The sequence below is a fragment of the Rhinopithecus roxellana genome, chromosome 13 (assembly GCF_007565055.1).
Source record: "Rhinopithecus roxellana isolate Shanxi Qingling chromosome 13, ASM756505v1, whole genome shotgun sequence".
In the NCBI taxonomy this organism is placed as follows: domain Eukaryota; kingdom Metazoa; phylum Chordata; class Mammalia; order Primates; family Cercopithecidae; genus Rhinopithecus; species Rhinopithecus roxellana.
Window position 1 is genome coordinate 52,808,434 of NC_044561.1, and position 12,159 is coordinate 52,820,592.

Here is a 12,159-nt window from a genome sequence, read left to right on the forward strand (position 1 = left end):
GCCACCGTGCCCGGTCCCCAGCATACACTTTTCTTTAAGGTAGGGGAGGAGTACGGGGAACCTTAGCGGCCTTGTGGGTGCCACCTTTTAGTTGTGGTTGCTCCTTCTCCAGGATGGCCACGTAGGTCCCCGAGGTGGATGGGGTCCTGTCAGGTCCTGCAGGAAGTACCCCAGGACACCAGGACGCTGCCTCTCTTGTGGGGGTTTGTAGTTTTCATGGTCCTGTGTGGCGTGTCCTGCCTGGTTTGCATTTCAGAGAGAAAGAAGGAGAATGAAATAGGTTTAGTTCACAGCCAATTTCAGGCCCACCATGTCTTCAGACATGATGAGGCTGAGGTTCCGGGTTCCAGCTGCACTTTGGATTACAAAGAAAGGGCGCTGTTGGGGTGGACAGGAAGGGAGTGGGTCTCCTCCAGTGGAGTTACAGCAAAGAACGGGAGGCTTTGGGGGCAGGCACGTGCTTTGGTTCCAGGATGCACTATTGTTATTACCTACTGTCTTAAATATCACCTTCTAGTTCACACGATCTCATTAACCTTCAGAACGGTCCAGGGAGGTAGGTCGGACTATTCCCGTTTTATAGATGAGGACCCCACATTGGTCAAGTGGCTTGTCCTCTATCACACAGCCACGAAGTGGGAGGGCTGAGGCTCAAAACAGGTGTCCATGAGCTTCACGGGTGGTAAGGCCGTGTCTACACTGCCGGGGCGTGCATCCCGGGGCTGCCCCTGCCACGCTCCCCGAGTGCCCGGGGGATGCAGACCTGACAAGGCCATTGATCTTGCGGGAGCTTCCTGAACTACTCCAGCGTGAAAATCTTCCAGAAGGATTCTCCACAGGGCAATGAGGCAAGAAATTTACAGCTTAGCCTGACTAATGGGCCAGGCAGTTAAGAGTTCTTTGCCAAGCTATGAGCATAATTTAAAGTCACCACGGCAGGAGGAAAGGCCTCATAACTCACATCCTTAAAGGGCTCTCAGAACAAGAGACACGCCGGACCACTGAAAACGTCCCCACTCCTCGCGCCGAAAGAGATCGGCACGTTTCTGGGTATTCTGGTCAAAGAACAGGGAGTCTGGATAAATAAACATGGCAGAAAAAAGCGAAGAAAAGGCACACAGGTCATATATTTCTGACTGATACTCCGTTTGCTGTTTTCAGAGGGACTTGATATTTATTTAACCACATTCTCACTCGACATGCCCCCTCCCTACACCTTGTAAATGCCATCCTCTTTAGCTGAGTCATTTTTCATCACATAGAATTGAAATGTTGCCAGGAAGGCGATTTACGAGATTGTAGAAATGGTGCTAGAGAAAGCAGTGTGAAAAGAGGCCTAGAACGTAAAAGTAGAAGATGTAGTTTGATTCCTGGCCCTTTTGCCATGGGCTGTGTGATTTTAGGAACTTCCTCTGATCTCTCTGGACCCGTTTCCTCCTCTGTAAAAGAAAGAGTTTGGACAAATTGTCCTCTCTGGTTTGAAAGTTCTGTGAATTCCTTGCAGTCGTGACAACCACAATCTTATCATTACTAAGCATCTGGAAGTAATACTCCCCTCTGAAACTCCCAGAGCATTTTATCTACATGTTAAAAAATGGCATTTATCACTTCGTATCTCAAGTTCTAGTTATTTACGAGCATTTCTTTTTCTCTTATTCCTCCCCAACTGGACTACGAGTGCTTTTGGCAGGCTGTCTTTTTCATCCTTGAATCCCCCAAGCCCCAGCACAGTATCTGGCCTGTGGGTGTCACCTAATAAAACTCTGAGCGTAAAGGAAAAGCAAATGAATGAGTGGAGATGGTCTCTGCTCACTGTCCTTACGTGCGATGGCTTGATTTAGAGTTTTTCTTACAAAACATACCTTCTTTCTGTTTGATATAATTTATGTGTTTCAACATAAGGAGTTAGAAATAGATTTCATTTTTGCAAGAGACTATTATTTTAGGAGAATCGTATCAAAATCTTCCCCTGTGGTGTCTCTTTTCTCCACCAGACTTTAAATCAAAACAACATGTTCTTCAAGGATTCCGCAAGATACAGCTCCACAAATTCCATCTCGGTGGCTTGCTTCTCCCTGCTCCAGGTTGGTGGTTATTGTTCAAAAACAGCCCTCCCTCTTACCATGGACAGAATATGCCCACTGATGTTGGGCCTGAATACGTGGACTGACTTAGGCCCATGCAATGGTAGCAAATGGCACGCAAGCGGAGGCCTTAGATGTGCTTGTGTGGTTTTCCTTGCCTCTGGTGTGTCTGCTTTTTATCCTGAAAAGAACTTAAGAGAAGAGACAAGAACCCAAAATGCAGCCTAGATCAGCCCAGCACAGTCGACCTGCAACACAGTGATAAAACTGTCAGGGGATACTGGGTGTTGGGACTGTCTGTCACACAGCATTGTTGCAGCAAGAATTGACCAATACCATTACCAGCAGCAGCTGGTACCAAGGTCTGCAGCAACCTCAATACTGGCTTCCTCAGAAGAAAGAGTTCCACTGAGGGGCATAAGATAGAGGGAGAGACCGAGGCAAGTTTTGGAGCAGGAGTGAAAGTTTATTAAAAAGTTTAGAGTAGAAATGAAAGGAAGGAAAGTATACTTGGAAGAGGGCCAAGCGGGGGACTTGGGAGATCAACTGCCCTGTTTAATCATTGACTTGGGGTTTTATACGCTGCATGCTTCTGGGGTCTTGCATCTCTTCTCCCCGATTCTTCTCTTGGGGTGGGCTGTCCGCCTGCACAGTGGCCTGCCAGCAGTTGGGAGGGGCCGCACGTGCACTGTGCTTACTGGAGTTGCACGCATGCTCACTTGCGGCATTCTTCCCTTACTAGTTGGGTGTTCCTAGAAGGTCATCTACCAGTTAAACTCTGCCATTTTGCCTCTTAGCACACATGCTTGAGCCCACTTACCCAACTCCAGATCACCAGTTCCAGGTTTTTTCTATCTACTGAAGACTGCCTTTCCTGGCCCTGGCTGTGACCAATTGTTATTTTAGAGAGGCAGTTAACAACCGCCTGACCATCACCTAAGGGTCACCTGACATTTCTGGTGGGGAGAGGGCCCCCTCCTGCCCTGCTCACGTCTGACTAGCTAACAACTGCAACGATACTTCTGATTTCATTTCATCTTTGCATGTGTTTACTTTCCCCACCAATTCTTTATCCCGTTTTCTTTGTGCCTTTTGGGATAGAGACAGATGCACTGTTTGGCTTGGACATCTATTTTTTGTTTTGTTTTGTTGTATTTTATTATACTTTAAGTTCTGGGATACATGTGCAAAACGTGCAGGTTTGTTACATAGGTATACACGTGCCATGGTGGTTTGCTGCACCCATCAACCCGTCATCTACATTAGGTATTTCTCCTAATGGTCTCCTTCCCCAGCCCCTCACCCTACAACAGCCCCTGGTGTGTGATGTTCCCCTCCTTGTGTCCATGTATTCTCATTGTTCAACTCCCACTCATGACTGAGAACTTGTGGTGTTTGGTTTTCCGTTCCTGTGTTAGTTTGCTGAGAATGATGGTTTCCAGCTTCATCCATGTCCCAGCAAAGGACATGAACTCATCCTTTTTTATGGCTGCATAATATTCTATGGTTTATATGTGCCACATTTTCTTTATCCAGTCTATCATTAATGGGCATTTGGGTTGGTTCCAAGTCTTTGCTATTGTGAACAGCGCCTCCCTTCGTTGCCCAGGCTGGAGTGCAATGGCACCATCTCAGCTCCCTGCAACCTCCGCCTCCCAGGTTCAAGCGATTCTCCTTCCCCAGCCTCCTGAGTAGCTGGGATTAGAGACATGTGCCACCACTCCCAGCTAAGTTTTGTATTTTTGGTAGAGATGGGGTTTCGCCACGTTGGCCAGGCTGGCCTTAAACCCCTGACCTCAAGTGATCCACCTGCCTTGGCCTCCCAAAATGCTGGGATTATAGGTGCGAGCCACCCTGCCTGCCCAGATGTGTTTTTTTTTATGGTGACAGGTTCATCAAGCAGCTTCTGCAGACACAAACCCGCAGCTGGAGAACTGAATTTGGCATCTCTCATTCTCTATGGTCATGTCTGGACTCAGTTCATTGTTCTTTATACTTTAAAATAATTTGAAGCGTAACCTCTGGAAACGTTACATGATTTATCAACGTTTCTTTAAAAATCGACCCTTACATCATACATCCCATTTTATGGAATCAGAGGTTCCAGATGGCTCTTCCTTGCTGAGACAATGGCTAAAATAAACACTTTCATATAGGATTAAGAAATTTGAAAATTAAAGTAGATCTAAAGTAACGGCATTTACTTTTTAAAAATGAGATGAGTCACATAACATAAAATTAACCCTTTAAGGGCATTAGTAGTCTTCATCTGTTCTGGTAGGTAGTAAGCTACTTCTTTCATTTTAAATTTTATGACAAACCATGATTCTGGTAGGCCAGAGTCAGAGGAGGGAGGGAAAGGGGAGAAGAAGCCCAGAGCAGCTGGAGAAAAAGCAGAGAAAGTGGGAGGACTGAGAGGGGAGAAAGCTGGGAAGGAAAAGCGCCCAAATGATGAGTCTGTGGCTGCCTTCTGCTCACTGCCCTGTGTGTGGGGGGTGGGGCAGCTAAAGCGGACCCTGTGCTCTGTGTGTTTTGGGGGTGCACTGATGCTCCCCCAAACCCATTAGTTAAAGCAGGAATCGGATATTCCCAGCTGCATATCATCTTGGAACTAGCAGAGGAAAAATGGAACTAATAACGTGGCTTTTAAGGCAGGAGGTTAAGACGTTGAAAGTCCTTGGCTTGGACACAAGTCTAAAACTTATCTCTTTGCTCAGGCTTGAGGCAGGGTGGCTCCTCATCGCCCCCTTCCCACACCACGCACACCCTCCGGAGATGGGCTGGACCACCTTTGTCTGTCCCCGCAGGCCAGTCCCCTGTTGTCTGCCGCTTGGATTGGACCCTGCGTAAGTACACAAGCTGTGGTCCCTGGCTGTGGTCCAGGGATGCGTGGGGTGTCCCTGAGACTCTCCCAGGAGTCATGCAAGGTCAAAACCATTTTTCATAATAATCCGAACGCGGTATTAGCTGTTTTCACTCTCTTGCATGTAATGTGGAGTTTTCCAGTGGCCCCGTGACGTGTGAGGGGGAAACAGATTGAAGGCAGACACAGACCTGGGATCCAGCTGGCTCCTGTTCAGCCAGACACTGACGAGTTTGCAAACATTTAAAACAATGCCATTCTTGCACATTTTTTTCTTTCAGAAAATACATTTATATTTCATAAAAGTGTTATTCATATGAACCTGTAATGGCTTTTATATTTTAAAAATACCTCTGTTGTAAAATGGTAAAGAGTGATCACTATTCCCCACATTCACAAAAGCTCCCTGGAGTCTTTCCAGGAGTCTTAAGACCGAGAAACCTGAGGGCTGTTTCGGAGCAGCTGGCAGTGTTTCTGAAGTTTCCTGCTACATATCCTCGGGAAGCCTTGTGCAAACACAAAGATTGCAGGAGGGCCTCTGGGCGGTGTTCAGGCTCTGCTGGGGGCGAGGGTCTGACGGGCTTGCGCTGCCAGGTTGGCTCTCGGTGGGGAGCTCTGTGAATGCCATGGCTTCCCAGTGCTGGGACCACCTGCCCGGGACCACCCCCGACCCTCACAAGGCCTGATGCCTTCTGGCCGCCAGCGCCAGCAGCACCCTGAGGCCCACCAAGGGGGCATTTGCACTGGGAAGCTGAACATACAAATGGACAATGGTGAGATCAGCTGCATAAAAATAAAATCCGACCACAACTTCTGCAGTGACCTGCTGGGTAGCCCAACCACAAGCTCTGCAACTGTTGGCCCCAAACGGCCAGGACTTGGTCAACGCTGGCCAGCTTCCTAAGTTTTGCCCCTGCTTCCAACTCAGGAGCAACCAGTACAAGGCAATGACCCTGTAACCCATCTCAGAGTCGGGTCCTGCTGCTGCCAGCTTCCCTGCAGGACAGCCACCTGTGGCCTCCCCTTGTGATCACTCCACCTGTCCACGCCTGGATTGGCTTTGAGTCTCTGCCACAGGCAGCTGTAATGGGTAGCACTGTGTCCCCCAGAAATTCATATGTTGAAGTCCTAACTATCCCCCAGTGACACAGAATGTGACCTTATTTGGAAATAGCGTGGTTGCAGATGTAATTGGTTAAGATGAGGTCCAATATAACTAGTGTCCTTATAAAAATGGGAAACTTGGACCCAGGGACACACACAGGGAAAACACCATGAGAGGATGAAGGCAGAGTGGGGGTGATGCGTCTACAAGTCAAGCGGGACAAAGACTGCCAGCATGCAGCAGAGCAGGGGACAGGCCGGGGGAGATGCTTCCCAGTGCCATCAGTGGCAGGTGGCAGACCTTCATCTTGAACTTCCAGCCTCCGGCACGTTTATGCAGGCCACCCAGTCTGCAGTACTTCGTCACGACAGCCCCGGTCAGCGGCGGTGGCTGACACCCTGGCTGCAGCAGGCTTGTCCTCATCTGGGTGGGCTTCATCTGTCTCTGCAGCACCCACGCCCCCTGCTGAGGGAAGAACAGGCCTCGAGGTGCAGTTCGCAGGACCTCAGGCTTTGAGTCAGCTTTGGAGAGGGCAAAGCTGACGGAAGCCTTTTTGTGGGCTGCAGGTGTTTAGTCTTAGAGACATAGTCTGAAGGATCTCTTGACACGGTCCAGGGAGGCCTCCGTGCTGTCTGCCCTCACCTCTGTGTCACCAAGAGCCCCTCCAGGCAGCCTGGGCCTGGGCTGCAAACCACTGAGCAGGTCTCAGCCTCAACCCCAGAAGCTCACAAGTGGGAGGGAGCCCTGGAAGCCCGTGTTACCATTTTGATCCCTGTGATGTAAAGAGCCTGGGGTTGGCTCAGAGGTCTTCATTTGGCCTTGCGTGGGCATGGGGAACCAGCGCCTCACTCCTCCCATGGCAGGCCGAGGCCGACTGGAAAGGAGTTATTTTGAGATCAGCACAGCCTGTGCAGATAACAGTAATAGTATTTCATTGCTAAAGCCGTGTGAGAAATGTTGGGTTGGGGGAAAAGAATGGAGATGAGTTTAAAAATAGCAGGCTGTAATTAGCCAAGCATGGATTTGTTCTAGAAGGCATCAATTACTACGGCAACCACACGGCCCAGATTTTCCAGGGCAGTCTCATTCCATGGGACCGGATTCTTTTCAGTAAATGTGATCGGTCCCACGTAGAAAGGTGATTTGCTGTCATGGAGGTGTCCGATGGTACACATAAATTAATTCACAAATCCACGCCAATGCTTTGTCCTTTCAGGACTCTCTTTATTTTGTTACTAAAATGCAGTCATTTCGCCTGTGGTCTTTTCCTATAGGTTAAGAACTATTCATGTAGATAAGAATTCAGGAAGGTGTGCACTGAAAGTGGGGCTGCTGAAAGAGTGTAAGGGGGAGAGTCAGATGAATTTTTTGGTTGCAGTGCTTTCCATTTTTCATTTTGGAGACAGGGTCTGCACTCCCAGGCTGGAGTACAGTGGCATGATCATAGCTCACTGAAGCCTCCAACTCCTGGGCTCAAGGGATCCTCCCTTTTCAGCCTCCCCAGAAACTGGGACTATGGGTATGTGCCATCACTTACAGCTAATTTTTTTGATTTTTTGTGGAGATGGGGGGGGTCTCACCATGTTGCCCAGGCTGGTCTTGAACTTCTGAGCTCAAGAGATCTTCCCACCTTGGCCTCCCAAAGTGTTGGGATTACAGGCATGAGCCACCACTGTGTCTGGCCACTTAAATTTTTTTTTTTTTTTTAAATTTTAGAGACAGGGTCTTGCTCTGTCTCCTAGGCTGAAGTGCAGTAGCAGATCATAGCTCAGTGCAGCCCCGAACTCCTGGCCTTAAGTGATCCTTCCACCTCTGCCAAATAGCTGGGACCACAGGTATGCACCACCATGCCCAGCTAACTTTTTTTTTTTTGAGACGGAGTCTTGCTCTGTCGCCCAGGCTGGAGTGCAGTGGCGTGATCTCGGCTCACTGCAAGCTCCGCCTCCCGGGTTCGCGCCATTCTCTTGCCTCAGCCTCCTGAGCAGCTGGGACTACAGGTGCCTGTCACCACGCCCGGCTATTTTTTTGTATTTTTGGTAGAGACAGGGTTTCACCATGTTAGCCAGGATGGTCTTGATCTCCTGACCTTGTGATCTGCCCGCCTCAGCTTCCCAAAGTGCTGGGATTACAGGCGTGAGCCACCACACCTGGCCCCAGCTAACTTTTTATTTTATGTTTTGTAGAGATGGGCTCTTGCTATTTTGTCCAGGCTTGCTTTACATTTCTAACTGGACATACACCCAAGGGGCTGGTTCACAAGTGTTTGCCACATTTGGTATAGTACATCTCACGGTATGCCAGAGACGCTCTGCAGGTGACACTCACATGAGCTGTTCTGTGCATGGATTATTATGGCTTGTGTATGCTGCATGCCCATGAAGTGCCACACGAAGTGTGTACTGACAGGGATGTGTATGAATGCCTCAGAGGCCAGAGGCAGAGCTTGGAGCCAGAGAGATGGCAGCACCTCAGGACCAGAGCCGGTGGAGTCATCCTAGCCGCATGGGATAGGATAGGAAACCGTATGTTCTGTTTTTTGCTTCAGTTCTCAGAGAAGGCAACAGTTGTGTTGAGCCATAGTTGGAGGGGGAATTAGGCCAGCAGAAGTCTAGGAGTCAAGGACTCTGCAGGTGGAGGTGAACTGGGAGACACTCACTCACTGCTGGTAGACGGGCATCTTAGCAGTAGAAACCTACATTTTGGAGACTTGGATATCCATTGCTATTTATATTTTCAATCATGATTCCCCTTCGTTTTCTCCATCTTTTGCTTTATTACTTTTTTTTTTTGTTTTTTGCAAATAGCTAATTTTAGTTATATTCACGGGATAAGAGGATTGGAATTTTGATGGGCATAGTAGAAATCAGAGTTAAAAAAAAACAACAGCAACAACAAGCAGAACTCCAAGGGGAAGGTGAAGCTTGGAGGTTAAATGCTGGGAGCCCTGAAGATGACTGAAGCCCCTGTTCCCACTCCCAGCATCTCCTAGCCCTCTTCCCTGCTTAACCTCTGGAGGGTCTTGCACTTTGGTTTTACGAGGAAGCTGTTCTGTGTTCTTCACAGCTGACTACTTGCTACCAAGGAGGTGGCATCTCCAAAAACCTGCCTTCAACCCTGGTTTGTGGCTGTAAAACCGTCAAACAGTTTCTCAAAGTGTGCTTTGTGGCCCGTCAGCACCTGAAGCCCCCAGGGGCCTGTCAATGGCAGAATTCCAGCTTCCTCTTCAGACTGACTGCATTAGTCTAAATATCTGAGTGGCCGGACCTCCAGATCTTCATTTTCAGCACACACCTACTGAAGTTTTCAGCACACCAAAGTTTAAGAGCCACTGCTGCAAAATCTCAGTAAGTTGAGCTGAACTCTAAACTCCCTCTCGTCTCCACAGTCCCTAGATGGGGAGTATCCTTTTCCCAGCTCTAAGGCCACATGCCTGAATTCCTTCAGCTTGAGTGGCGTGAGCATGTGGGTGCCTTTAGAAGGCTAACATGCTGCCAAAAGATAACCACAGGTGGACGTGGCCCTGGATGGGACTCAAAGACGTGAGCTGTTTCCAAAGATAGCAATGCCAAACCCGTGCTGATGACTCTGTGTGTCTGTATGTGTGCGAGGCTGAACAGCCTTATATAGCGAAGTGAGGCCCCAGGAAGGATCTGCGGAGTACAGCGTGTTCCACACGCTCTTGAACACGCGTGTTCTCAGAACTCTGATACGTGTGTCTCGGCAGCAGATCTGTAAGGAGGTCATCACGTGTCCGCATCTATCTTTGCAGACTGCCCCATCCAGCTTTAGGGAACAGCTGATAAATGCCTGTAGCAAGCAGAGCGAGGCAGCTGAACCAGAACTTTTACAAATGGGAGCAAACATCTGCCATGGTTGCTTGTGGTAGAGGCGCTGTCATTAGTGTTATTACAGATGGTGAAGGATAAGCTGCAGAGCCTCAGCTGGTTCTGTGGAGATGGACCAACAATGGCACCACAGGTAAGAAGAGGAAAGGCACACCCAACGGCCACTCCCCCTTGTTCAAATGTTGTTCTTGGGGTTGTTGATTCTCCCATTGTATTAGTCCATTCTCATGCTGCTATAAGGACATACCTGAGACTGGGTAATTTATAAAGGAAAGAACACAGTTCCACAGGGCTGAGGAGGCCTCAGGAAACTTGCAATCATGGTGGAAGGAGAAGCACATGCATCCTTCTTCACATAGCAGCAGCAAGGAGAAGTGCAGAGCAAAAGGGGGAAAAGCTCCTTATAAAACCATCAGATCTTGTGAGAACTTACTATCACGAGAACAGGATGGGGGAAACCGCCACCATGATTCAATTATTTCCACCGGGTACCTCCCACAACACATGGGGATTATGGGAACTACAATTCAAGATGAGATATGGGGACAGGTGCGGTGGCTCACTCATGTAATTCCAGCACTTTGGGAGGCAGAGACAGATGGATTACCTGAGGTCAGGAGTTTGAGACCAGCTTGGCCAACATGGCGAAACCCTATCTCTACTAAAAATACAAAATTAGCCGGGCGTGGTGGCGGGGGCCTGTAGTCCCAGCTACTTGGGAGGCTGAAGCAGGAGATCACTTGAACCCAGGAGGTGGAGGTTGCAGTGAGCTGCAATTACGCCACTGCACTCCATCCTGGGAGACAGAGCAAGACTCCCTCAAAAAAAGAAAGAAAGCGGGGGGGGGGGGAGAGAGAGAGAGAGAGAGAGAGAGAGAGAGAGAGAGAGAGAGAGAGAGAGAGAGAGAGGAGAAGAAAAGAAAAGAAAAGAAAAGAAAGAAAAGAAAAGAAAAGAAAAGAAAAGAAAAGAAAAGAAAAGAAAAGAAAGAGATTTGGGTGGGAACACAGCCAAACCATATCACCCATCAAAGCAGGGCACTCTCTTCCCTCACCTGCTTTACTTTTCCTCAAAGCACTCACCATCCCCTCTGGCATAAATGCCTGGATTTATCCCCAGTCCCCCTCCTGGAACATGAACCCTCGGGGAGGCTCCCAGGCTGTTCTGCTCACACATGGGAGGAGCTCAAAGAGTGTTTGTTGATTGAATCAATGATAGACAAGCTATCTCAGAGGAAGATTTGATGTGACTGGGAGCTCCTTCTCGCCCCTCTCCTTGAGACCTGCTCACAGAGCATGGAGTCTAAATTCTGGCTCTGAATGAGTCTGAGCAACGCCTGAGTGCCCAGCAACCTCAGCTAGGTACAGCAGATTTCAGTTTGTGGCTCCCACCCTGTGCCAGGCAGATCCCATCCTTGGGAAGTCCCCAGCTGGTCTCCACAGTGTCCAGACACTACAGTTCTCACGAGGCTTTACCCTCCCTCACTTCCACTCATCCAAGGACCTCCAGGTCTTCAGGGACAGCTCAGGCCCCAGCTCTCCAAGAAACAATTTCTTCTGATGACACCAACCCATCCTGATGTTTCCTGATTCCCAGTTCCTACGGACTCGAGGCCTGTTGCAGTCCAGGGCGCTGCTACTGAAGCTCTGGGTCTCACCAAGTGGGAGGTATGACTGTTCATGGGATCGACAGACCCCAGAGTCCAGGGGCCAGGGCTCTCAGATTAGATAGATTCTGGTAAGATAGGAAGATACTGCCACATACTGGCCAGGGGTGGTGGCTCACGCCTGTAATCCCACCAATTTGGGAGGCCGAGGCAGGTGGATCACGAGGTCAAGAGATCGAGACTATCCTGGCCAACATGGTGAAACCCTGTCTCTGTAAAAATACAAAAAATTAGCTGGGTGTGGTGATGCATGCCCTGTAGTCCCAGCTACTTGGAAGGCTGAACCTGGGAGTCAGAGGTTGCAGTGAGCCAAGATCGTGCCACTGCACTCCAGGCTGTTGCTAGAGTGAGACTCTAGCTCAAAAAAACAAAACACCAAAGATTCTACCAGATACTACCTACCGTGTACCCCACGCATATACCTAGTACACAGTAGTGTACATGGTAGGTGTTCACAGATCCCTGATTGTTTAATTATTCAGGCTCCATCTCCATAGGTACCACAATCAGTTTTTTTCGCACATTCCTCTCTTTAGGGTCACAGTATGTGAAAGATCTCCCGATGCATTTTTAAACATTTTATCAAAGTAAGAGATGCA